General features: G+C 47.1%; 1 long non-coding RNA gene across 1 annotated transcript; it reads right to left on the bottom strand.

Moving 5' to 3' along the window:
* LOC134943378 (uncharacterized) lies at positions 1 to 18,235 on the bottom strand. The gene is made up of 4 exons (XR_010181502.1): positions 18,167 to 18,235; positions 5,533 to 5,562; positions 4,240 to 4,565; positions 1 to 1,488 (listed from the first exon to the last, which is right to left on the bottom strand). It is a non-coding gene; the product is annotated as an uncharacterized LOC134943378 (long non-coding RNA).
* Between the last annotated feature and the right edge of the window lie 5,980 nt (positions 18,236 to 24,215).

Below are 24,215 nucleotides of genomic sequence, written 5' to 3'. Positions count from 1 at the left end.
CTATTATTATCATTTATTTATATGGTGCCACAAGGGTTCTACAGCACCTAATAGAGTACATAAACATATAAGCACACAAGAAAACAAGTACATGGTATATAAACATTGCTGCATCAGAGGTCATAGCACTCAAATAAGCAGCATGGTAGCAGAAGCTAATGGTTAGGTGGCATGGAGTATATGATAGTATTAGTAGGGAAGCAAAGCACATGAGGGAAAAGGGCACTGCTCGTGAGTGCTTACATTCTAAAGGGCAGGGGTAGACAGACAGGGGTGACACAAGTGGGGTAGACAGAGGGTTAGACTGAGCGCCCAGCTGAAGTTTTGTAGCGGGGTGGACGGTCTGATAGGGAGAGGTAAAGAATTTCAGAGATAGGGAGCACCATGGTAAAAATCTTGGGAGACGGGAATGGGAGGAAGTAATCTGTTGGCAGGAGAGGTGCCATTCAATTGAGGAGCAATGAGGGTGGGCGGGAGTGTGAAGAGAGATGAGGTCAGAGATATTAATTGGACAGGAATGGGTGAGGGCTTTGTATGTGAGTGTGAAAAGCTTGAATTGGGTTCTGAAAAGAAAGAAAAGCCAATGTAGGGCTTGTAGGAGAAGGGAGGCAGATGTAGAACATTTGAAGATGAGTCGGGCAGCACTATGGAGAATAGATTGGAGTGGAGAGAGGTGAATGTCAGGAAAGCTGGTTAGGAGGAGGATACAATAGTCCAGTCTGGAGATTATCAGTGAGTGGATGAGGGTCTTAGTAGCATCTATGGTGAGAAAGGGTCTGAATCTGGAGATATTTTTGAGGTAGAAATGACAGGATTGCGACAGGTACTGAATGTGTTGTTTGGAACAGAGGGAGGGGTCAAGGATAACTCCAAGACAGCACACTTGGGGGCTAGAGGAAATGGTTGTGCTGTCAATAAATAATTAAATTGTGGGAAGTGAGGTTATGCGGGGAGGTGTGAAGATAATTACTGCAGCTCAGCCTTAGACATGTTTAGTTAAAAAAAGCGTTGGGACATCAAGGAAGAGATAGCAGAGAGACAGTTGGAGATACAAATGAGAAAAGAGGGGGAGAGGTCAGGGGAGGAAAGGTAGATCTGAGTGTCATCAGTGATATTGGAGGTCAAAAGAGCTGATGAGCTCACCTAAAAGAAGACGTATAGAGGGAGAAAAGGAGAGGTCCTAGAACAGAACCTTGGGGGGACGCCAACTGTTAATGGAAGTAGGGGGGGAGGGGGGTCATGAGAAGAGACAGAGAAGGAACTTTCGGAGAGGTAGGAGGACAGCCAGGAGAGGGCAGTGTCATGTCTAATTGTCTTCCTTCAAATAGTGAACACTTAGTCATTGTTATAGTCCATCTGTATGAACTGGTTTTCCCATGTCTCATCCAAATGGGTATGCAAATCTCTACGTGCAAGCCCGTAATCCTCGGTCAATCCGGAGTCCCCTCAGATTTAGGAATGCAATTCAGTCATCCTGGGGTACAGTCTCTGGGACGGAAAAAAAAACATGATTATTATCACTCTCCAATAATACATAATATGTCTGCCCTAACCTTGCAGCCACTATTTTTCCCTTTCTTTTCTATGTCTGCTGTCCAGCAGCAGGGAGAACCCATACTTTCCCACTAGGTATGGAATATCTTGTGAGATGTGTACTGATTTTGGCATGACCAACACGGCCCCTATTGGCTGTCCCTGTTGGAGATACAGCTTTGCATGCACATACAAGATGACTACAAATTATCATGCATCATCTCTTTTTGCTTTCTCTTCCCAGATACAGGTGATCATGATTTAACTGGAAGGGGTGAAGTAAATTACCTCACTCTCCTCTACCTCCAGAATACCTGTACTGTATTCAGAATGACCACAACCTCTTCTCTTTACTCATCTTGGGGTATATCTGACTCATAACAATCTGTAAAAGGGGAATACATAGTAATGGCAATTGGATGTGAATTGTGACCATGTGTGGAGGTCTGGGATTTGGTGGGATCAGCAATCTCTGATATGGTGTTAGGTCACCTCCTATTGATCTTTCATTCATATTACATATAGAGTCCTTTAGAACCTTATCCCACCCCCTCAATATGTGCGTGGGCATTCTCTTCCTAAACTGTTCTTTTAGGAGTCTGCTCAATTAAACCGACAGCTTGTAGGTAATAGGGAAAATTGCACGGTGATAAAGAACCAACCAGCTCCTAACTGTCACTTTTCAAACCCAGCCTGTAACATGGCAGTTAGATGCTGATTGGCTGGTACTTTATCACAGTGAAATGTATCACTTTTCAAGGCTTAGTACATCTGTCCCTTAAGTTGATGTCACAGCATTCCGACCTGTGTCGGCATTCCGGAGTCTGTATTTTGACTGCCGGATCCCTGTGCTGGGTTTTGATGTTCCTGCGGGACTGTTAAGTGCACTATTTCACTTTTACCCAGGACAGTTGTCCCAGGGTGACAGATACCTTATGGGACATATATTGATAGGTGACAAAGCTTCCATTGTTCAAATGTGGAAATCAGCATCTGTACCCAGTATCACAATTATCGTGAATAAAATCCATAAGCACTATTTATTTGAGATGGTGGAATGGTTTATTCCTCCACTGCTTCATCTATCCACATGAAATGGTTTTGGTGGGTAGAGTAAAGGGAAAGAATTGAACACTCCTCTATATATATATATATATATATAGTGCCCCTATAGATCTGGTTGTCTTGGATTCCCCTACCTCTGACTCTTAAAGTGTTTACATTGAGCTTGAGTTGATGTGTGGTATCCTATATTTCTCTGTCATATGTATTTTCAGTTGATACTGTCTGGGTTTCGGCCCGCTCATTGTTAGATTTACCTGGCTATTCCCCCCTGTGTTTTCTGTTGTCCCTTTCTCTTTTTGTACCCCTTGTATGTTTGTTGAATTTTAAAATCCAATAAACACTATTGTTACAAAAAAACAAAACCAACAGATGGACACAGGGGTCAACACTTACGACACCCATCTGGGATGCCTCTAAACCTTCTAAAATAACACTATCAGCCCCTTCCTCCCATGCTCATAACAGCCATTCCAGGAGGGGCTCCCCTTGCCTCTTAAGTACCTGGCACCTAATTGTTTAACTCATTAGCTAAATAGGAATACATATGTATTCCCAGGGGATGGGATGCCGGATGTCAGTATCCCGACAGCGATATCCTGCCCACCAGAATGGCGGTAGCGGGACGAGCACTACAAGTCCCCTTGTGGGCTTGCCGCGCTGGCCATGCTGCGGGCTCTGTGGCTCGCTGCACTCGCCACAGGATCTATTCCCACTCTGTGGGTATCGTGGACACCTACGAGTGAGAATAGACCCTGTGAGTCAGTATTACGATTGTCGGCTGTTGGGATTTCGGCATCGGTATCATGACCGCCGGGATCACGATAGCCGGCAAATTAATTGCATCCCGCTAAATAGAAACATGGGGGTAATTCAGACCTGATCGCTAGGAAGCGATTTTTGCTGTCCTGCATTCAGATAGTCGCCGCCTACAGGGAGAGTGTATTTTCGCTGTGCAAGTGTGCGAACGCATGTGTAGCAGAGCTGCACAAACTGATTTTGTGCAGTCTCTACGCAGCCCAAGACTTACTCAGACGCTGCGATTGCTTCTTGCTGATCGGGACCGGAATTGACGTCAGACACCCTCCCTTCAAACGCTTGGACACGCCTGCGTTTGTCCGAACACTCCCTGAAAACCGGTCAGTTGACACCCACAAACGCCCTCTTCCTGTCAAGCTCCATGCGATCGCCCGTGCGATCACTTTTTTAGCACCATCCCGTCATTATACACCGATGCCCGGTGCAGTCATCCGACGTAATGGCGCATTGCGGAATTTGCGGTGCATACGCAGTGCGGATCTGAATGCAGGCTGTGAGGAAACAGCCTAGCGATCAGGTCTGAATTACCCCCCATGTCTCCTCAGTAGTACTCTGCTGTCTCTGCACATCTACCTCAACCTGTGATGCTGAAACATACATGGGATTACCAGTTTTATCCATAATCCAGACAATTACCATTTCTAAAATTCCCCAGAAATATTAATCTTGAAAAATTGTGCACATGCAGCACTCGGTAGTTGAAAGATAATATATTGCAAGGGCTACTGTACATAAAGTGCTGGGGTTCTACAAATGAATGTTCTGTAAATGAATTATTCTAATACTACTGATTTATTTGTGTCATGTACTTGTGATCATACTCACATTTACATATCCAACAATGTACTAGTGTCAACAGCAGTCATGATGATGTCCTCGGTGTCCTCTGCGCCCACGTCCACGTCCACGGTGACCATGATGTTTAGAACATTGACAGCACTCACGGTTTGCACAGCTGCATTGTTGAACATATCCTGGAGGGTAGGGGTTGGTACCGGGGGGATAGCTCCCTGGTGGGACAGCATAGCCTGGGCCTGGTGGCATACCTGCCACCTGATTATATGAGGGCATATATGGTGGTGGGTACTGAGATGGTGGCGGCTGCTGAACATAAGGTGGTGGTTGACATGGGGGCTGTCCACTGCCCATTCCTGAAACAAAACATGGTTAATGTTACAAAAGTACTTGTCTTTGATAAATGCATGCCAGGCAGGGGTTGTGGCCTATCCCAGTGTTGTGGCCACGCCTGGCCGGAGAAGGCTTCACTATTGAGATTGTGCTCTAACTCTGTGGCAGGAGTAATCATTATCCGCCCACGCCCTCTCGGTGCACAGAGATATCTGCTGCCGGGGTGTGGTACAGATGTGTCTGCTGTCATCTTAAACACCATTTGTGGCAACCGTGGTTTGCCGTTAATAGAGTGCTCGCAAATGTGTGTCGGCACATGCGTACACAACCAGTCCTGTAGGAATGCATGGTATGTACGCACGCAGCAAGCAAATTTATGTAGGATGAGTCAGGACACATCTGTATAGTTTGTCAACAGGATGTGTACCTGTCAAATTTTGAAATGTACATTGTCGACACTGACAAAATGCTGACACTGTGAATATCGATAGTCGGCATATCGACAATATTGTTTCCCATTTACTTGTCATGTCAGTCTAAACCTAATCTTACCCTATCTCTAACCCTAATTGCTACCTAACCCTATTTGTAATCAAACCCTTACCGTAACCCAAACCCTAAAATCAGGTGTTGACATTTTGACTGTCGACACTCACAGTGATGACATTATGAATGTCAGTATGTTAAATGTCTACATTTGGTACATTTTAACATACAGACCATGACAACATTTTGCTGTCAACATTCTGAATGTCAGCTATCTGACTGCATACCCTGCTGTGCTGCCTTCTTAATACAGTCTAGGGAAACGTACTGCATTTTCCTGAGGATATTACGCAAAAGTATATGATGAACCCAAGCCCCTGTGTCTCTTACTAAATGTCAATGGCTAACCTATATGTCATGATCAAAAGCTGTTCCTAAAAAGGGAAATTCCACTTCTTACTGTGATGTTGACTGTGAGATGATGCAACATTGCAGATCACTAACCTTGGTTTGGGTTCCACATGATGGGCAGTCCTGCAAATCAATACAAGAAAAATCCATTAAACCTTGTATACTACATTGGGGTACTGCATTCTTGTTTTAGCTATTTCTAAAAGATGTAATCATTTTCAGAGCCGGCCATAGGCATAGGCAAACTAGGCAATTGCCTAGGGCATTTGATATGCCTAGGGGCATCAGCAGCTTCTGCTGATTAAAATGATATGCGGCATGCCTATATTCTGTGTGTAGCATTTCATATGCAGATACAGGCACAGTACCACACAGTATATAGGCATGCTGCATATCATTTTAATCAGCAGAAGCTGCTTGTGCATCCTAGCCACACAGCAATGCATTAAGAAAATGTGCCCAACGTTAGCACTGAGGCAAGATTTATGAGGACACATCTGTATCCAAGCAGAGGTCACAGTGTTAGTGGCAGTGTGAGTGCTGTGTGCATGTGAGTGGGTTGGTTGTGCAGTAGTGTTCGCAATATGTGTAAGGAGCATTATGTGTGTCATGTAAAAATGCATTAATAATGTGCAGCAAATGTGTAGGGGGCACTATGTATGTCATTATGTGTATAAGGGCATTAATAATGTGCAGCATATGTGTAAGGGACATTATGTGTAAAAGGGCATTAATGAAGGTTGTCATAATGTGTAAGGCACATTATGTTTATAAGGACATTAATAATGTGTCTCATATGTGTAAGGGGCATTACTGTGTGGCATTATGTGTATAAGGTGCTCTACTATGTGGCATTGCATATAGAAAGGGCACTACTGTGTCGTCTAATGTGAATAAAGAGCAATAGGGTGTGGCGTAATGTAAACAAGGAGCAATTCAGTGTGATGTAATGTGAATAAGGGGCTTTATTGTGAGGAGTAACGTTTATAAGGTAAAGTGATACTACTGTGGGATGTAATATGAATTATGGACACTATAGCATGATCAAAATTTGAATAAAGTTGCAGTACTGTGTGGCGTAATTGGAATTGGGGTTACTATTGTGTGGCCATGCCCCTTGCCAGTAAAAACACACCCCTTTTTGGGCTGTGCGCCTAATGTGCAAACTGTTCCTATTTAAAATATAGGTGGTACAAACACCAAAATAAGGACTGCTATGGGTGAGGGGTAGTGGTGCTGGGAAAGAGGTGCAAGGTCAAAGGCGGAAGCAGCGGTGGTGCTAGGGGGCACCAGCCAAAATCTTGCCTAGGGCATCATATTGGTTAGGGCCAGCTCTGATCATTTTGTTACTTACGCTTTCTGGTAATCTTCTGGCAGGAAAAGAAAAGACCTATCCAGTAGCAGGTCTGACGTTATTTAAAGTAGTTGCGTTATTCATTAGCAGCAGTAGTGGGGAACCCCCAAAATAGTGTTATGTTAAGTGTTTTGTTATAGTTTCTCTCAGTTTTATGTTATTCTAAAATGCCTTATGGTTATATGACACTGTATTTAGATGATGATGATGATGATGATGATTATTATTATTATTATCTATATAGTTATAGCAGAAGGACAACTTTTATGAGTGACATATTTCTACGATGTCGTTGTCTGAGCAGGGCACATCAGAAAAATATTGGCGTTGTATTTGGTTGCTTCATTTCGGAGTTACAGTATGTGGCAAAATGTCCACCTGCCATTTACAATGCATCACCATTGTGCTCAGGGAAATGTGACAGTTGGTGAACGCTCCCTGTACACCTGCTGGGTGACCTCTAACATGTGACCTTCTGGGTGGTCTGGAAACTGTGACAGTTATTTGCAGCCACTCACTAAGCAGGTATTTTTCAAAATTCAACTCCTTAGGGCAGGGATGGGGAACCTTCGGCCCTCCGGCTGCTGTTGAACTACACATACCAGCATACCTTACTACAGTATTGCTATTTGGCCATGCTAAAACTGTTACAGGGCATGCTGGGATGTGTAGTTCAACAACAGCTGGAGGACCGAAGGTTCCCCATCCCTGCCTTAGGGAGTGAAAAGGCGTAAAATGTCCCTCCCAGCAAACCTTTGCCAGGGTGAAACCAGGCATATAAGCAAGTTATTATTATTACAGTAGCTTCTATATGTTTTTTTTAATGGGCTAGTGAACATAGGGCCTGATTCATTACTGATCGCTGCTTTGCGTTTTCGCACAGCAGGCGATCAGGTACTAACTGCGCCTGCATATGCACCGCAATGCGCACGCGCGTCAGACAACAACAAAGGACATCACCAGTCAGCGACGGTATGGTGTGAAAAATCAGATTGCACGGGTACCGTATACGCAAGGTGATTGACAGGAAGAGGCCATTTGTGGGTGGTAACTGACCATTTACTGGGAGTGTCCAGAAAAACGCAGGCGTGCCCAAGCGTTTTCAGTGAGGGTGCCTGACGTCAGCTCCGCCCTTGATCAGCCCGTTCTCATCGCACTGTAGGAGTAAGTCCTGGGCTGCGCACAGACTGCACACAGTGGATTTTTGCAGCTTGGCGTACACATAGGATCGCGCACTTGCACGGCGAATTTACACTCCCCCTGAGGCGGCAACTATCTGAACGCAGGACAGCAAAGTTAGCAGCCCAGCAATCAGATCTGAATCACCCCCATAGTTGGTGTCAAACCTACACTGATATACAACCTGTCCCCAATGAAAGCACTCTCAGAGCAGGACGTTATTGTGTATGTCCAAGGAAGTGCGAAAAATGTCACCGATTTATTTGCAATTCCCATAAAGTGTGTTTATGCCATAATTATCAATAGACAATAATGTAGAAACCTGTACTTAGTTGATAATTTCATGTTAATAAAATTATGTTTTTCAACTTTTTAAAGTTTTACTTTTTTCATGTTTGGGGTATACCGTTCTCCAGTGTAGTGTTACTGGATTATGTATAGATGTAGTATTGCAGTAATTAAACTTATTTTAATAGAACATCATTTGCTGTTAGTTATCATTGCACAATAAATACTGTATGCAGGGGCCTATTTAATAATTATTATTGGGATTAGACCCGATCATTATAATTTCTTATTGCTGCTCTTTGTGGAAAGAGAAGAAATTCCTTACTGTAAGGATATATTATAAATCAAATCCATAGAGAGGTGCTCCCCTCCCTGTGATGTGTAAATGAAAGTGATCACGGATGCAATCACTTTACCTTGTACTGCAGGACCTCCCGACAGCTAACTGCGCATTATTATTATTACATTTTATTTATAGGGCGCCACAAGTGTTTCGCAGCGCCGTACAAAGGACAGTACAGGGATACAAAACTTAGCATTACAGTAAATAAATAACAAAAATAGAGTACAAGTAACAAAGAGCACCACAATTCTCAAGACATAATACAGCTAAGATGTAAGTAGCGAGGGAGTAATCATCGTACTACTTGGGGCTGGCAGCCATAGATAGAGATGAGCCTTTACCAGTAGGAGAGAAAGCAGGTAAAGATGGTCGCTGAGTAGGAGAGAGCTGCGAGTGAAATGTGTTGAGAAGAGGGCTTTAACAACAAAAGGAAAGAGGGCCCTGCTCTGAAGAGCTAGCAATCTAGTGGGGAGGGGAGACAGACAGATGACATGAGGTGCAAGCAAGCGGGAGGTAGCCTGATGGCAGTATGTAAGCAAAGCAGAGATGTTCACGGTTTGAGGCAGGGGGATGGAGGAGCAGCCTCAGGACTAGGTTATGCATCGGAGGGGTACGCTTTGATAAATAGGTGGGTTTTCAGTGCCCGCATGACCTCCATCCGGATGCAGATGATCATTTTCCTGGTAAATTCTGCAATAATGTCTGTTTTCTTGTCAATTTCCCGCAATTTGTTTTAAATAAATAAACAAAATGAAATCAAAGGACCTGTAGTTTATATCGAACAAGTTATCTGTGCACAGTTACCAATGTTATAATGAATCTGTGTCAAATAATCCCTATTAATAAATATGAACAAGTTAAGACTTTAGGGGCTTGCTTTAGTAGGGGTGATGATGCCTTTTTTTCAGCATTTTCAATTATGAAAAAAGGGGGTTTTACCGTTTCTCCATATGTATCAATAGGCATTCTGTGGGGAAATTAGCAGCGTCTAAGTGATTGCCTAATGTCCTATTAAGCTCAGCTCTTTGGTTACTCGTCAAAAAATAAGATTTTAAACCTACGGGTAAATCTTTTTCTCCTAGTCCGTAGAGGATGCTGGGGACTCCGTAAGGACCATGGGGTATAGACGGGCTCCGCAGGAGACATGGGCACCTATAAAGAACTTTTAGTATGGGTGTGCACTGGCTCCTCCCTCTATGCCCCTCTTCCAGACCTCAGTTAGAGAACTGTGCCCAGAGGAGATGGACAATACGAGGAAAGGATTTTGTAATCTAAGGGCAAGATTCATACCAGCCCACACCAATCATACCATATAACCTGGAATACACATAACCAGTTAACAGTATGAACAAACAACAGCATCGGTCCAAGACTGATTCTAACTGTAACATAACCCTTATGTAAGCAATAACTATATACAAGTCTTGCAGATTTTCCGCACTGGAACGGGCGCCCAGCATCCTCTACGGACTAGGAGAAAAAGATTTACCGGTAGGTTTAAAATCTTATTTTCTCTTACGTCCTAGAGGATGCTGGGGACTCCGTAAGGACCATGGGGTTTATACCAAAGCTCCCAATCGGGAGGGAAAGTGCGGATGACTCTGCAGCACCGACTGAGAAAATGCTAGGTCCTCATCAGCCAGGGTATCAAACTTGTAGAATTTAGCAAAAGTGTTTGAACCCGACCAAGTCGCTGCTCAGCAAAGCTGTAATGCCGAAGAGCCCACCTTTCTAGTGGAATGGGCCTTTACTGAATGCGGTAACGGCAGTCCAGCCGTAACATAAGCCTGCTGAATCGTGTTACAGATCCAGCGAGCAATAGTCTGCTTTGAAGCAGGCGCGCCAATCTTGTTGGCTGCATACAGGACAAACAGTGCTTCTGTTTTCCTAATTCTAGCCGTCCTGGCTACATAAATCTTTAAGGCCCTGACTACATCCAGAGACATGGAATCCTCCACGTCACTCGTAGCCACAGGCACCACTATAGGTTGGTTCATATGAAATGAAGACACCACCTTAGGTAAAAATTGAGGACGAGTCCTCAATTCTGCTCTATCCACATGAAAAATCAAGTAGGGGCTCTTGTGAGACAAGGCCGCCAATTCTGACACACGCCTTGCAGATGCCAAGGCCAATAACATGACCACCTTCCAGGTGAGAAATTTCAACTCAACCTTTTTAAGGGGTTCAAACCAGTGTGATTTAAGGAACTGCAACACCACGTTCAGGTCCCATGGTGCCACTGGGGGCACAAAAGGAGGCTGGATGTGCAGCACCCCTTTTACAAAAGTCTGGACTTCTGGAAGAGACGCCAATTCCTTCTGAAAGAATATCGACAGGCCGAAATCTGTACCTTAACTGAGCCTAACTTCAGGCCCATATCCACTCCTGTCTGTAGGAAGTGGAGAAAACGACCCAGATGGAAATCTTCCGTAGGAGCATTATTGGTTTCACACCAAGAGACATATTTCCGCCAGATACGGTGATAATGTTTCGCCGTCACCTCCTTCCTAGCCTTTATTAGAGTAGGTATGACCTCCTCCGGAATACCCTTCTCAGCGAGGATCCGGCGTTCAACCACCATGCCGTCAAACGCAACCGCGGTAAGTCTTGGAACATGCAGGGCCCCTGCTGTAGCAGGTCCTCCCTTAGAGGAAGGGGCCAAGGATCTTCTGTGAGCATCTCTTGAAGATCTGAGTACCAGGCCCTTCGAGGCCAGTCTGGAACAATGGGGGTCATTCCGAGTTGTTCGCTCGCAAGCTGCTTTTAGCAGCTTTGCACACGCTAAGCCGCCGCCTACTGGGAGTGAATCTTAGCTTATCAAAATTGCGAACGAAAGATTCGCAATGTTGCGATAAGACATCTCTGTGCAGTTTCTGAGTAACTCGAAACTTACTCGGCATCTGCGATCAGTTCAGTGCTTGTCGTTCCTGGTTTGACGTCACAAACACACCGAGCGTTCGGCCAGACACTCCTCCGTTTCTCCAGCCACTCCCGCGTTTTTCCCAGAAACGGTAGCGTTTTTTCACACACACCCATAAAACGGCCAGTTTCCGCCCAGAAACACCCACTTCCTGTCAATCACAGTACGATCACCAGAACGAAGAAAAAACCGTGAGTAAAATTCCTAACTGCATAGCAAATTTACTTGGCGCAGTCGCAGTGCGAACATTGCGCATGCGCACTAAGCGGAAAATCGCTGCGATGCGAAGAAATTTACCGAGCGAACAACTCGGAATGACCCCCAATGAGTATTGTCTGTACTCTTTTTTGTCTTATGATCCTCAACACTTTTGTGATAAGAGGAAGAGGAGGAAACACATAGACCGACTGGAATACCCATGGCGTTACCAGAGCGTCTACTGCTATTGCCTGAGGGTCCCGGGACCTGGCACAATACCTCCGAATCCTCTTGTTGAGGCGTGACGCCATCATGTCTATCTGAGGAACTCCCCAGAGACCCGTTATCTCTGCAAAGACTTCTTGATGAAGTCCTCACTCTCCTGGATGGAGATCATGTCTGCTGAGGAAGTCTGCTTCCCAGTTGTCCACTCCCGGAATGAAGACAGCTGACAGAGCGCTTACGTGATTTTCCGCCCAGCGAAGAATCCTGGTGGCTTCCGCCATTGCGACTCTGCTTCTTGTCCAGCCTTGGCGGTTCACATGAGCCACTGCTGTGACATTGTCTGATTGAAACAGAACCGGTAGGTTGCGAAGAAGACTCTGCGCTTGTCGAAGGCCGTTGTATATGGCCCTTAAATCCAACACGTTGATGTGTAGACAGGACTCCTGGTCTGACCACAGTCCTTGAAAATTTCTTCCTTGGGTGACTGCTCCCCATCCTCGGAGGCTCGCGTCCGTGGTTACCAGAACCCAGTCCCGAATGCAGAACCTGCGACCCTCTAGAAGGTGAGCACTTTGGAGCCACCATAGAAGAGACACCCTGGCCCTGGGGGACAGTGTTATTTTTTGATGTAATTGTAGATGGGACCCGGACCATTTGTCCAGAAGATCCCATTGAAACGTCCTCGCATGGAACCTGCCGAAGGGAATGGCCTCGTAGGCTGCAACCATTTTCCCCAGAACTCGAGTACATTGATGAACTGACACTCTTTTTGGCTTTAGCCATGTTCTGGAGGTCCTGGACTTTTTTCCAACGGGAGAAAAACTTTCTTTTGTTCCGTGTCCAGTATCATGCCTAGGAACGCTAGTCGAGTTGTTGGAACCAACTGTGACTTTGGCAGATTGAGAATCCAACCGTGTTTCTGAAGCACTCTCAGGGAGAGTGACACGTTCTCCAGTAATTGATCTCTTTATCTCGCCTTTATCAGGAGATCGTCCAAGTATGGGATAATTGTGACTCCTTGCTTGCGCAGGATCACCATCATTTCCGCCATTATCTTGGTGAAAATCCTCGGGGCCATGGAAAGCCCAAACGGTAATGTCTGAAACTGATAATGACAATCCTGTACCGCGAATCTCAGGTACTCCTGATGAGAGGGATATATGGGGACATGAAGGTAAGCATCCTTTATGTCCAGTGACACCATAAAATCCCCCCCTTCCAGGCAGGCTATTACTGCTCGGAGCGATTCCATCTTGAATTTGAATCTTTTCAAGTACAGGTTTAGGGATTTTAGATTTAAAATGGGCCTGACCGAACCATCCGGCTTCGGGACCACAAACAGGGTTGAATAATACCCTTTTCCCTGTTGGCTCAGGGGAACCCTGATAATCACTCGCTGTTGACACAGCGTTTGGATTGCAGCTAACACAACTTCCTGCTCTGGGGCAAAAGCTGGTAAGGCTGACTTGAAAAATCGGCGTGGGGGCACCTCTTCGAATTCCAGCTTGTAGCCTTGGGAGACTATCTCCATCGCCCAAGGGTCCACGTCTGACTGAACCCAGACTTGGCTGAAGAGTCGAAGGCGTGCCCCCACCGGTGCGGACTCCCGCAGGGGAGCCCCAGCGTCATGCGGTGGACTTAGCGGAAGCCGGGGAGGACTTCTGCTCTTGGGAACTAGCCGAAGCAGGTGTTCTCTTGCCTCTACCCTTACCTCTGGCGAGGAAAGAGGAGCCCCAACCTCTTCTGGATTTATGCGAACGAAAGGACTGCATCTGAAATTGTGGAGGTTTCTTTTGCTGTTGGGGAACAAAAGGTAAAAAGGTAGACTTACCCGCGGTAGCTGTGGAAACCAGGTCCGCGAGACCGTCCCCAAACAGTACATCACCCTTGTAAGGTAAAACCTCCATATGATTTTTTGAGTCCGCATCACCCGTCCATTGGCGGATCCATAAGGCCATAGCATTGGCTCTTGAACCCAGTAATCCAATGTCTCTTTGAGCGCCCCTCATATATAAGACTGCGTCCTTAATATGAGCTAATGTTAACAAAATGGTATCCCTATCTAGGGTATCAAGGTCAGTTGACAGGGTATCTGTCCAAGCTGCTACTGCACTACATACCCATGCCGACGCAATTGCGGTCTAAGTAAAGTACCAGTATGTGTGTAAAAAGACCTTAATGTAGTCTCCTGCCTGCGGTCCGCAGGATCCTTGAGGGCCGCTGTGTCAGGGGACGGTAGCGCCACCTTCTTGGAAAGGCGTGTTAAAGCCTTGTCCAGTGTGGGAGAGGATTCCCAATGCACTCTGTCCTGTGTAGGGAAAGGGTATGCCATAAGAATCCTTTTGGGAATCTGCAGCTTCTTATCTGGAGTTTCCCAAGCTTTTTCACATAACTCGTTAAGTTCATGGGATGAAGGAAAGTTTACTACCTGTTTCTTCTCCTTAAACATGTGTACCCTCGTGTCGGGCACCGAGGGTTCATCAGTGATATGCAAAACATCTTTTATTGCAATAATCATGCACTGAATACTTTTTGTCACCCTAGGGTGCAATCTCGCTTCATCATAGTCGACACTGAAATCAGAGCCCGTGTCGGTATCTGTGTCCACTATTTGTGAGAAGGGACGTTTCTGAGACCCCGACGGGCCCTGTGAGTCGGTGCAATCCGTAGATTGACCTCCTGTCGACACCCTGGACTCTGCTTTGTCCAGCCTCTTATGTAGTGAAGCTACACTTGCATTTAACATATGCCACATATCCATCCAATCCTGAGTCGGCACTACCGACTGGGACACACCACTCATCTGTTCCACCTCCTCTTTGGATAAGCCTTCCGCTTCAGACATGCCGACACATACGTACCGACACCCCACACACACCGGGATATAGCTATAAGGGGACAATTCCCTAAAGCAGACCCTTTGGAGAGACAGAGAGAGAGCATGCCAGCACACACCCAGCACCAAACTGACACTGGAAAAAACCCAGATAGCGCTTTTATATGAAAATATATACTGATTTTCCCACTCACTGCGCCTGTAATGTGCCCCCCTCCTCTTTTTTCAGCCCTCTGATCTCGTTCAGCAGGGGAGAGTCCGGGGAGCCAGCGTTCTCTGCAGCTTCTGTGGAGAAAATGGTGCTGGTTAGTGCTGAGGGTTCAAGCTCCGCCCCCTCCAGCGGCGTGCTTCGGTCCCGCTTCTATAATTAAAAAATGGCGGGGGATCGTTTATTTACTGCCTCCGCAGCCTAACAAACTTATTCTGTGCCAGTAATGAGGTTTATTGCTGCCCAGGGCGCCCCCCCTGCGCCCTGCACCCATCAGTGCCATGTGTGTGTGTGTTGTGTGGGAGCAATGGCGCGCAGCTTACTGCTGCGCGCTTACCTCAGGAAGATCTGAAGTCTTCTGCCGCCTTTGAAGTCTTCTTTCTTCTCATACTCACCCGGCTTCTTTTTTCCGGCTCTGTGAGGAGGACGGCGGCGTGGCTTCAGGACGAACCCCAGGGTGAGACCTGTGTTCCGACTCCCTCTGGAGCTAATGGTGTCCAGTAGCCTAAGAAGCAGAGCCCTTGAACTCTTAAGAAGTAGGTCTGCTTCTCTCTCCTCAGTCCCACGATGCAGGGAGTCTGTTGCCAGCAGAGCTCCCTGAAAATAAAAAACCTAACAAAATTCTTTTACACAGAAAACTCAGGAAAGCTCCCTGTAATGCATCCTATCTCCTCTGGGCACAAGATCTAACTGAGGTCTGGAGGAGGGGCATAGAGGGAGGAGCCAGTGCACACCCATACTAAAAGTTCTTTATAGGTGCCCATGTCTCCTGCGGAGCCCGTGTATACCCTATGGTCCTTACGGAGTCCCCACATCCTCTAGGATGTAAGAGGGAAAAACATAACGCCATCTCACGCCTTCAGATGTCACATTGCTTAATGTGCTTTTCTGGAAAAATAGGCTCCCTAATGCGGCGTCTGGAGATATATATATATATATATATATATAGTTTGTAAGCTTGCGTGCAGGGCTTTCCTGCTTCTATGACTGTTATATATATATATATATATATATATATATATACACACACACACACAGATACAAAACCACAGCACCCGCCACCCCAGAAGCGGGTTACATGACTGCACTTACCACTCATAGGGTGGGGTGCATGTAGCCCATGAGCACATTACTTAAATACATACAAATATATATATATATATATATATATATACTATATCTATATATACACATAATATATAATATATATGTCACTCTCTCGGTAGGGGACCCAAAATTGTGGGATTTTGAATTTTGGATAAGGGATACTCAACTGTATAAACATTTTGGGATGTAATTGGTCCAATATCATTTTTGTTTAACCAATAACGGAGGGCAGTATAAATACATTTTTTAGAAAGGGAACACATTGTTCTAGATTTTAAAAAGAGAGGAGGTAATAATTTTCTGATATTCATACATAGGTGTGGCTATGTATTATAAATATAATGGGGTCAAGAATATTTAATATTACCCTAATGGGATAATATGTTTATTACAAAATATGACTGACTTTTACATTATTTTTGTAACACATTTTAATTTAACAATGTATGGGGAGGGAATGGAGTCCTTGACCATTATAATAGAAGTTTCCTGTAAATCGCTGACAGATCGCTATAATCTGCTGGCTGTTTGGACATTTGAAGCTCTCTGCCCACTCTCCAAATAAGCGAATAGCTTGGCGGTGAAAACCAGCAGTGACGGATGGCAGGTCGAAAACGCGCCCAAACCCACCATATGGTAAATTTAATCCCAGGTGTGAAAAATAAAAGGACTGTACTAACACACTCAAACAACCCTCACACACAAATAAGACAGAGCTCAATTAAATTAAAAAAATACAGTTCTATGACTAATAAGTGGTAAACAGACAAATAATTTAGTAGACAAAACACAGGCGCATGACAAAGCAATCTGTAATTAATAGTCAATTAACAACACTCCACTAATCTGTCCTCTCCTCTTCCTGCTCACTCTGCAGCAATTTATTTATGCAGCCTCTATTAATTAATAGTAGGCAGCCTTCTATTGTGCAGGTGAGGTAGAATTAGTCCGTGTTTTGCCGGTATGAGAAAGCTTCCCATCACTAGCGATTTTTAGGGCATAGGGGAGTATTCAATTATGTCCGGAATTTTAGCCTAGGCGAAAAAACTGGACTTTATGCTATTTTTAGGGTGAATGGGGATTCGCATAGCAGGGCCATTTTTTCGCCTAGGCGAAAAATTCAGCAGGAGCGAAAAATATGTGGATTGGCAAATCCACATGTTTTCTCACCTGCGCCAGCGAAAACGCGGGCCATTTTCACCGATTTTGAGGCATTTTTCTCCCATGCCTTCTCACTAAAAAAAAAAAGTTGAAAAGGCATCAGCGAAAAAGCCTTAAAAACAGGGGAAAACTGTCCGTAATTGAATAGGCAGGGGGGCGATATGAATAGCTCCAAGCTTTCCGGAGCTAACTGCATACCCCTCATAGACTTTCTACTTATTTCACTTATGTACACTTCCCCATAAAAAAACCTGTAATGGGAACACAGAGAAACGGTCATAAAAATACAGGTTATAGCTGTATGATGGGTCCTAGGTCTAAGCACAGAAGGCATTTATGTTACATATACACCTTATACACACAGCCTGAAGGTAATTTTTGCCAATATTTTTTATAACTTTGTGCATTAAACAAAGTGTGTCTACATACACACAATTCATTTATGTTTCATATACACCTTGTATACACAGCCTGAAGGTCATTTAATACAATATTATTAATAACTTTGTGTATTAAACAAAGTTTGTGTACATTGAGCCATCAGAAAACAAAGGTTTCATTATCTCACTCTCACTCAAAAAAGTCTGTATTTCGGAATATTCCGTATTTCGGAATATATGGATATGGGATACTCAACCTGTATATAGATTTGGAGCCAAAGGTTACATATTTCTGGAATAACAATATGTTTTTATAAAACATAGTCCTTTTTTATAAGACATTGTTATTCCATATAATATAACTAGTCTCTGTATTGTCTATGACACCTTCATTTGCCAATATAACACTGGCCACAAACACTCTCTTTTTCCTTTGGGTAACTCTGACATTTTAAGACATTATCAGTGTGATGTGAAGATAATAACCCTGTTAGTTATAGGGAAGGACGGGTTTCGTGTGCATACCTGTTCCTGCTGCTCCTGGAATCTCTGTGACCGTGGCAGGGTGCAGCCACATATATAAGACAAGAAGGCAGCAGGGAGGGGACAAGCACAATAGAGCGGTCATGTTGCCGGTTTCCATTACAGTATGCATAACGACGGTGAATTTTGCCTTACAAATTCTCTAAGACAACAAATGAGTCAAAAGGGGAAATGCATCAAATCTTCTAAAGATATGACGTTGCCCATAGCAACCAATCATTTATCAGGTGCATTCTATAAAATGATAGCTAGAAGTTGGTTGCTATGGGCAATTTCTCCCTCATAATGTGGTAAATCAAGTTTAGAAAACGACATGTTTACTTATATTGCCATTGTGGATATAGTCAAAAGTGGAGGAAATGAAAGAGCAGAGGCCATTTAAGTCAGATTTCAGGATTCTCCCTATTTATCAAGGCCACAGCATACAATAACCATTGCTGGTATCCCTGGTGATGGCCATCGCATGGGTAAGAAGGATTAAGAGAGGAGGGGGCTCGTGTCCAGCCTCTGTGCGGGCCCCTGTCTCTGGAACATGTGCATGGTAGACTCTGGCACTGTGCTAGTGTACTGTGCATGAGTGCATACCCTCCCTTTTTGTCAGGTACAGGACCTTTTTTGTATGGTATGTACCGATTTTTGGCTCTCCAAACTTCCAAACTAAAACCTCCGTTTTACTTAGTCATCCAGCGACCTCGGTGCAAATTTTAGGACTAAAAACAGTATTGTGAGGTATGAGGTGTTCAGAATAGACTGGAAATTAGTGGAAATTGTGGTTATTGAGGTTAATAATACTATAGGATCAAAATTACCCCCAAATTCTATGATTTAAGCTGTTTTTGAGGGGGTTTTGAAAAAAACCACCCGAATCCAAAACACACCCGTATCCGACAAAAAATTTTCATGGAGGTTTTGCCAAAACGCGTCCGAATCCAAAACACGGCCGCGGAACCGAATCCAAAACCAAACCACAAAACCAAAAAAATGTCCAGTGCACATCTCTAAATAAAATAGAGCTGCTTGCATCACTTCCCCCACACTTGGATCGCGAGCACATGACCACCTCATGACCGGATGTTATCATATACTCGGAATGGGGGAGGTGTTTCCTGTTGTTAGTCGGTATTCAAGCAACTACACTCTTAACTTTCATATCCGCAGACAACCAATGTCATAGTAATTTGATTCTGATTCTGAAACGCCCACTTGCAGCATCTTGAGATGGTGCATTTCCATATTGGAGTGTCTTTAGGCATGCCATCAGTGCACCATCGGATGCACCATCGAAACTTGAACCAGTCCTATGACATGTGCAGGTTCTCCCTCTGTGTATGGCTTTCTGTGTGAGCAGTTCAGCGTCTTTGGTCCCAGCTGCTCCGCCCCCGCTGCCTTTACTGGCTGGTCTGCTGATCGGTGTATGAAAAAGGAGGGATGGGCATACCTGCCCGTCCCCCCCTTTCGCCATGCTGCCGGCCCGCCGGCCGCCTGGCGACCCTCCCCCTTAAGGCGCTCCGGCGCCATCTTATGCTCTTCTAAAAATCACAGACCCTGTAGTGCATCTCTGAGAGGTACCAATCAGGACACTCAGGTGGCTGACGTCAGCTCCGGCCCCGATCAGCCTGTTTCTTTCGCACTGTAGGAGTAAGTCACAGACCGGGAAAAAACATTCGATGGTGAGTGAGTTGCGAACGGATTTGCAGCTGACCGGCATTTGTAAAGCTTTTTGCACGGCGTACGTAGACTTGCGTGTGGCAGATTTTCACTCTGGCTGGTCGGCGACTATCCGATCGCAGATGAGCAATCAGGTCTGAATTAGGCCCTTAATGTGAAGTGGAGGTAAAATGATTTTATGTGGCTCAACCAATGGAGTGTACGTGATGATTTTCTCTCCAGCCACATAGGTTTCTCTGGTCAATTCTTTGTGACATAGTGATTCATAGTGGCTCTGCTGTCCCATAAATACAGAAATTAAATGTTTTAAAAAAATCACAAAAAGATTACATGATATCTGTTTTCTGATGACATATTTATTTTAGATTCTACACACAAAGGGCCTAATTATTTTGCGTTTCTATAATGGTTGCAAGGGAGGGGGGGGGGGGCAGGGGAACCCACACCGCACACACTGCACCTATGTCTTTTAATTCCCTTTTCAGGGATCCCGCATCAGAGCTGCAGCCGTAGTAGAAAAAAAGTCAGCCGCAAAATGGCCGCCGCACATGCGCAGTACAGTTTTGGTCTCTGGAACATAGTGGGCACCATGTTTCCGGAGATCTGCACATGTGCAGTAGACTCTGACACAATGCCAGAGTCTTCTGCGCCGTGAAGTGGAGGGGGCCCACCCGGAGTCTGCACACGGTCCCCCTCCTCTGTTAAAACACCTCCGGCCTAATTCATCTGTACTAAATGGTCGATGTTCACGCAAGTGAGCGATTACCAGCAGACTGCGCATCTGCCTTTGTGATCACTCGCAGTGAGGATTTCATCGCAGAGTGATTTACAGGAAGTGACCATTGGGGGAAGGTAATGGGGAGTGGCAGACGTGCCATGGTCGTTTTTGGAGTGTATTTCTGCTTTCAGCTTCAATCATGTACGCAGAGAAACATGGCGTCAGCGTTGCTATTTCCGTGGCCAGTCTGTGAAGCTATAGGGCTAACCAGCAGCCAATGTTTCTCATTATTGTGTATAGCAGGGACGTGCAGTCAAGGGAGGCAGGGGAGGCAGTGCCTCCCCTGTCATCAATGATTAAAATAATACAAAAAGATACATATGACACATATTCAGTATCATATGTATCTTCTTTATATATTCTATTCATTTTAAGCTATTAAACAAGTTTGGGAGGCACTGATAGCTAGTGCCTCCCGCTGATAGTGGGAACGGGGACAGAGCGGGAGGCGGGGCCAAACACTGGGCTGTAAAAGCCATTCAAAAAAACACTGAAAGCGGCACTTTTACAAGTGCCTCGCTGACAGGGAAAGCACGCCCCTGCCAGCGAGGCACATGTGATTGGACAGCGGATCCAGTGCTGGTTTCGCTGGTCCAATCACACAGTGGGACAAGGAAGGGACTCAGAACTCTCCCTTCCGCCACTGAGTACCGTGATCTGCAGCTGGAAGAACCGGCGCCCAGAGCCGGCCCTAGCTTCAGCTAGGTGCTGGCTCAGCAACCACTACTGCTCTGTGGGGCACCCGATGTTCAGCGCTGCTGGCGGCTCTGCTCTTGCATATCTGAGCAGAGCCGCCTGCTGTAGCACCAGAGAGGGAGCGGATTGTGTGTGCCGTGGGTAGCCGCCGCTGGAAGGTCCCTGCCGTCAACCACCGTAGTGTTGTGGGCTCCCTGACCACCGGCCCCAGCCGCGGCTTTGCTCGCTACCGCCCCCTCCTCCTGCCATCCCGGAGCTGCCTGCTGAGACCATCCCGACCACAGGCTGCCGAGTTGGAACTGCCTGCAGCAGCACCCAGCCAATGTCCAGATCACTCCCGTGTCCAGGTGAGATGTGAGCTGAGGGGGGAGAGCACCGGGAATAGGCCAGCGCTATCACTCCTCTCTCCTGTCCCCTAATCGCGTCATCATCATAGCCATGTAATAGCAGCATTACACAGTGGGGGCATGGCTTACATGACGCGATCCATCAGCCACGCTCTGGTTCTGCCTCCGCCATGCCCCTGTTCTGCCTCTGGCCCGCCCCCCTCTGTACGTCACGTCACTGCCCCGCCTCCTGCTGAGCCGACCTGGCTGCTCTCTCCCGGAGAAAGCAGCCATAAAGTCGGCAAGTATGGTATAAGTACCAGCAATATAATATGCAAGCGCATGAACAGTACTGCTCTAAGCTTCTATACAGAAAGACTGCGTAGGGAATATAATGTGACCGAGCAGCATAAATGCACCGGCGGGCGGGGGGTCGCGCAGCTGCCGGACACATGCAGTCTAGGCAGCGCGCGCGTGCCACAGTTCCTCCATCCAGCTGGGGGGCCCAGATGAGGCCTAACCCCTCTGGTACTCTTGTCCGGCCAGCACCCTCCCGCGACAGGGTGGGGCGTCACCCCCGTTCTGCTGCTGCGGATGGGCCTTTGCCGGTTGCAGACAGGGCAGGGCCGGTCAGGTGGGGGCATTCCGCATTCGCCCGCGGTGGCACGGGCCACCTGGCCTATCCTGCCGTGGATGGCCCTGGGGTGCCTGCCCCTTCTGGGTTGCCTCGCGTGGCGATTAGCACTGTCGCCACCCGTGGCCGTGCGGCTCCCCCCGGCAAAGTCACTCACCCCATCCAGTCATCTCCTGCCGACGCCGCTGCGGACGGATCTCAGTCCGACGTTGCGCTGCCTCCTTCTAGTAGTGACGACTCGGGATAGGAGGAGGTCGCGGTGCCGGCGGTTTGCGCGAGGTTTATCGCAGCAGGATGGATGTGCCGTGTTAGACGACAGTGAGGGATCATCCGGGTCCTTGCTCCCGACGGGAGGTTTGCAAACCTCCGATGGGACGCGCGACTTGCGTGGCGGGTCTGATCTTCCTACGCCTGCCACTGCGGCTGCACCCTTGGTGGACGCCACCGTTCTGTCCGCCATTTGTGCCGCTGTTGTGTCAGCAGTGACTCCCTTGTTATCCTCCGTACCCGGGGGACTGGGGCGGCCCACTGCTTCTTTGGCGGATAGCATTGCGCAATCTCTTACCCCGCTTTTGTCCTCTGGCGCGATGGCCCCCCGCCTGCCCCGCTCCCGGCGGCTGCGGGTCCGGTGGGGGAGCAGGGGAACAATGTCTCATTTGTCTCCCCAGCCGCGGACGTCGGGTCAGGAATGGAGTCAGTCGGTGCATCCACGAGTCGTCCGGTGGTCGCTGGGACGGACGTTGTGTTCCCTCTCGTACAGGTGAGTCTTCATCAGACCCTGACTGGTCCAGGGGGAGCGCGGTTACACCCCGTAGCGGCTTGGGGTCGGGTGCTCACTCCAGCTCTTCTGGCAGCGGCAGCAGTGTGCGTAGGGTTTCCAGCAAGCGCAGCAGGCGCAGGTATCGGGGCACGGATTCTTCCCTTGCCTCCACGTCCTCGGAGGGTCTGTCCTCCTCCGACGGCGGCTTGCACAGGGTTAAGAGTCGCAGACGGCGCGAGCATCGGTATTCAACCTCGTCCGCCTCCCAAGTCTCGGTGGAATCGGACACCGTGCACTGCGCTAATACGGCTGTGCAACGTGGACTCATGCCCCGAGTCCGGGACCGGATCCGTAAGTGCCAATATGTCAACATTTTTGCTCTTACTAGCGACGATCGAAAAGCCTTACTTTCAGCTAAGAAAAAGGGGCAGGGCAGCGAGGACGCTTTGCGCTCCTACCCGAATTAGGTTCGATGCATGTTGATCTTTGCCGCGTGTTACCTAGAGACCCGCCCGGACGAACACATGAACGTTGTGCGATATCAATTCCTCATACACTTGCTGGGTCGGCCTGGCGTCGTTATGATGAGGATTTTCGGTGGAAACAACACGGGCGGCAGATCTATAACTTCGGTAAAAAGGATGTGAAACTATGCTCGGAGCTGACCCAGGGTTCTGCCGGCACTGAGGAAGGCGGCACGGCGAGACGATGGGTAAAACGACCTGCCTCTCATTCTGCCGGCTTTCGCGGCGGTTCAGGGCGCGCGGGGCATGGCAAATGTTTAGCTTTTAATAATGCCCAATGCGACTTAGGGGGGCGGTGTCATTTTCGTCACTCCTGTATCAGATATGGCGGGGGCCACGGGATTAAGGACTGCCCCAGTCCAGAGACTGGGGGTGCTTCCGGACCGCAGACCTGGCAGATTCGCGCTTTTACCGGCAGACGCCCAATTCTTACACTTGGGTTTCGCGTCGGGCTTCCCCTTGCCGATACATGGACGGGTACAAACCTGCGTTCGGCTCAGCAGTTTCCGGACGTGCTCCGCCAGAAGGTGGAGGCTGCGGTGGCATTGGGGAGAATGATAGCCCCTTTCTGGGAACCCCCCTTGCCAGATTTGGTCTTGTCCCCCGTAGGCATAGTGCCCAAAAAGACCGCGGGCAAATTTTGGC

Source organism: Pseudophryne corroboree, chromosome 7, assembly GCF_028390025.1.
Source record: "Pseudophryne corroboree isolate aPseCor3 chromosome 7, aPseCor3.hap2, whole genome shotgun sequence".
NCBI classification, from domain to species: domain Eukaryota; kingdom Metazoa; phylum Chordata; class Amphibia; order Anura; family Myobatrachidae; genus Pseudophryne; species Pseudophryne corroboree.
Note: the sequence above shows the minus strand (reverse complement) of the source record. Positions and strands in the feature narration are given on the sequence as shown.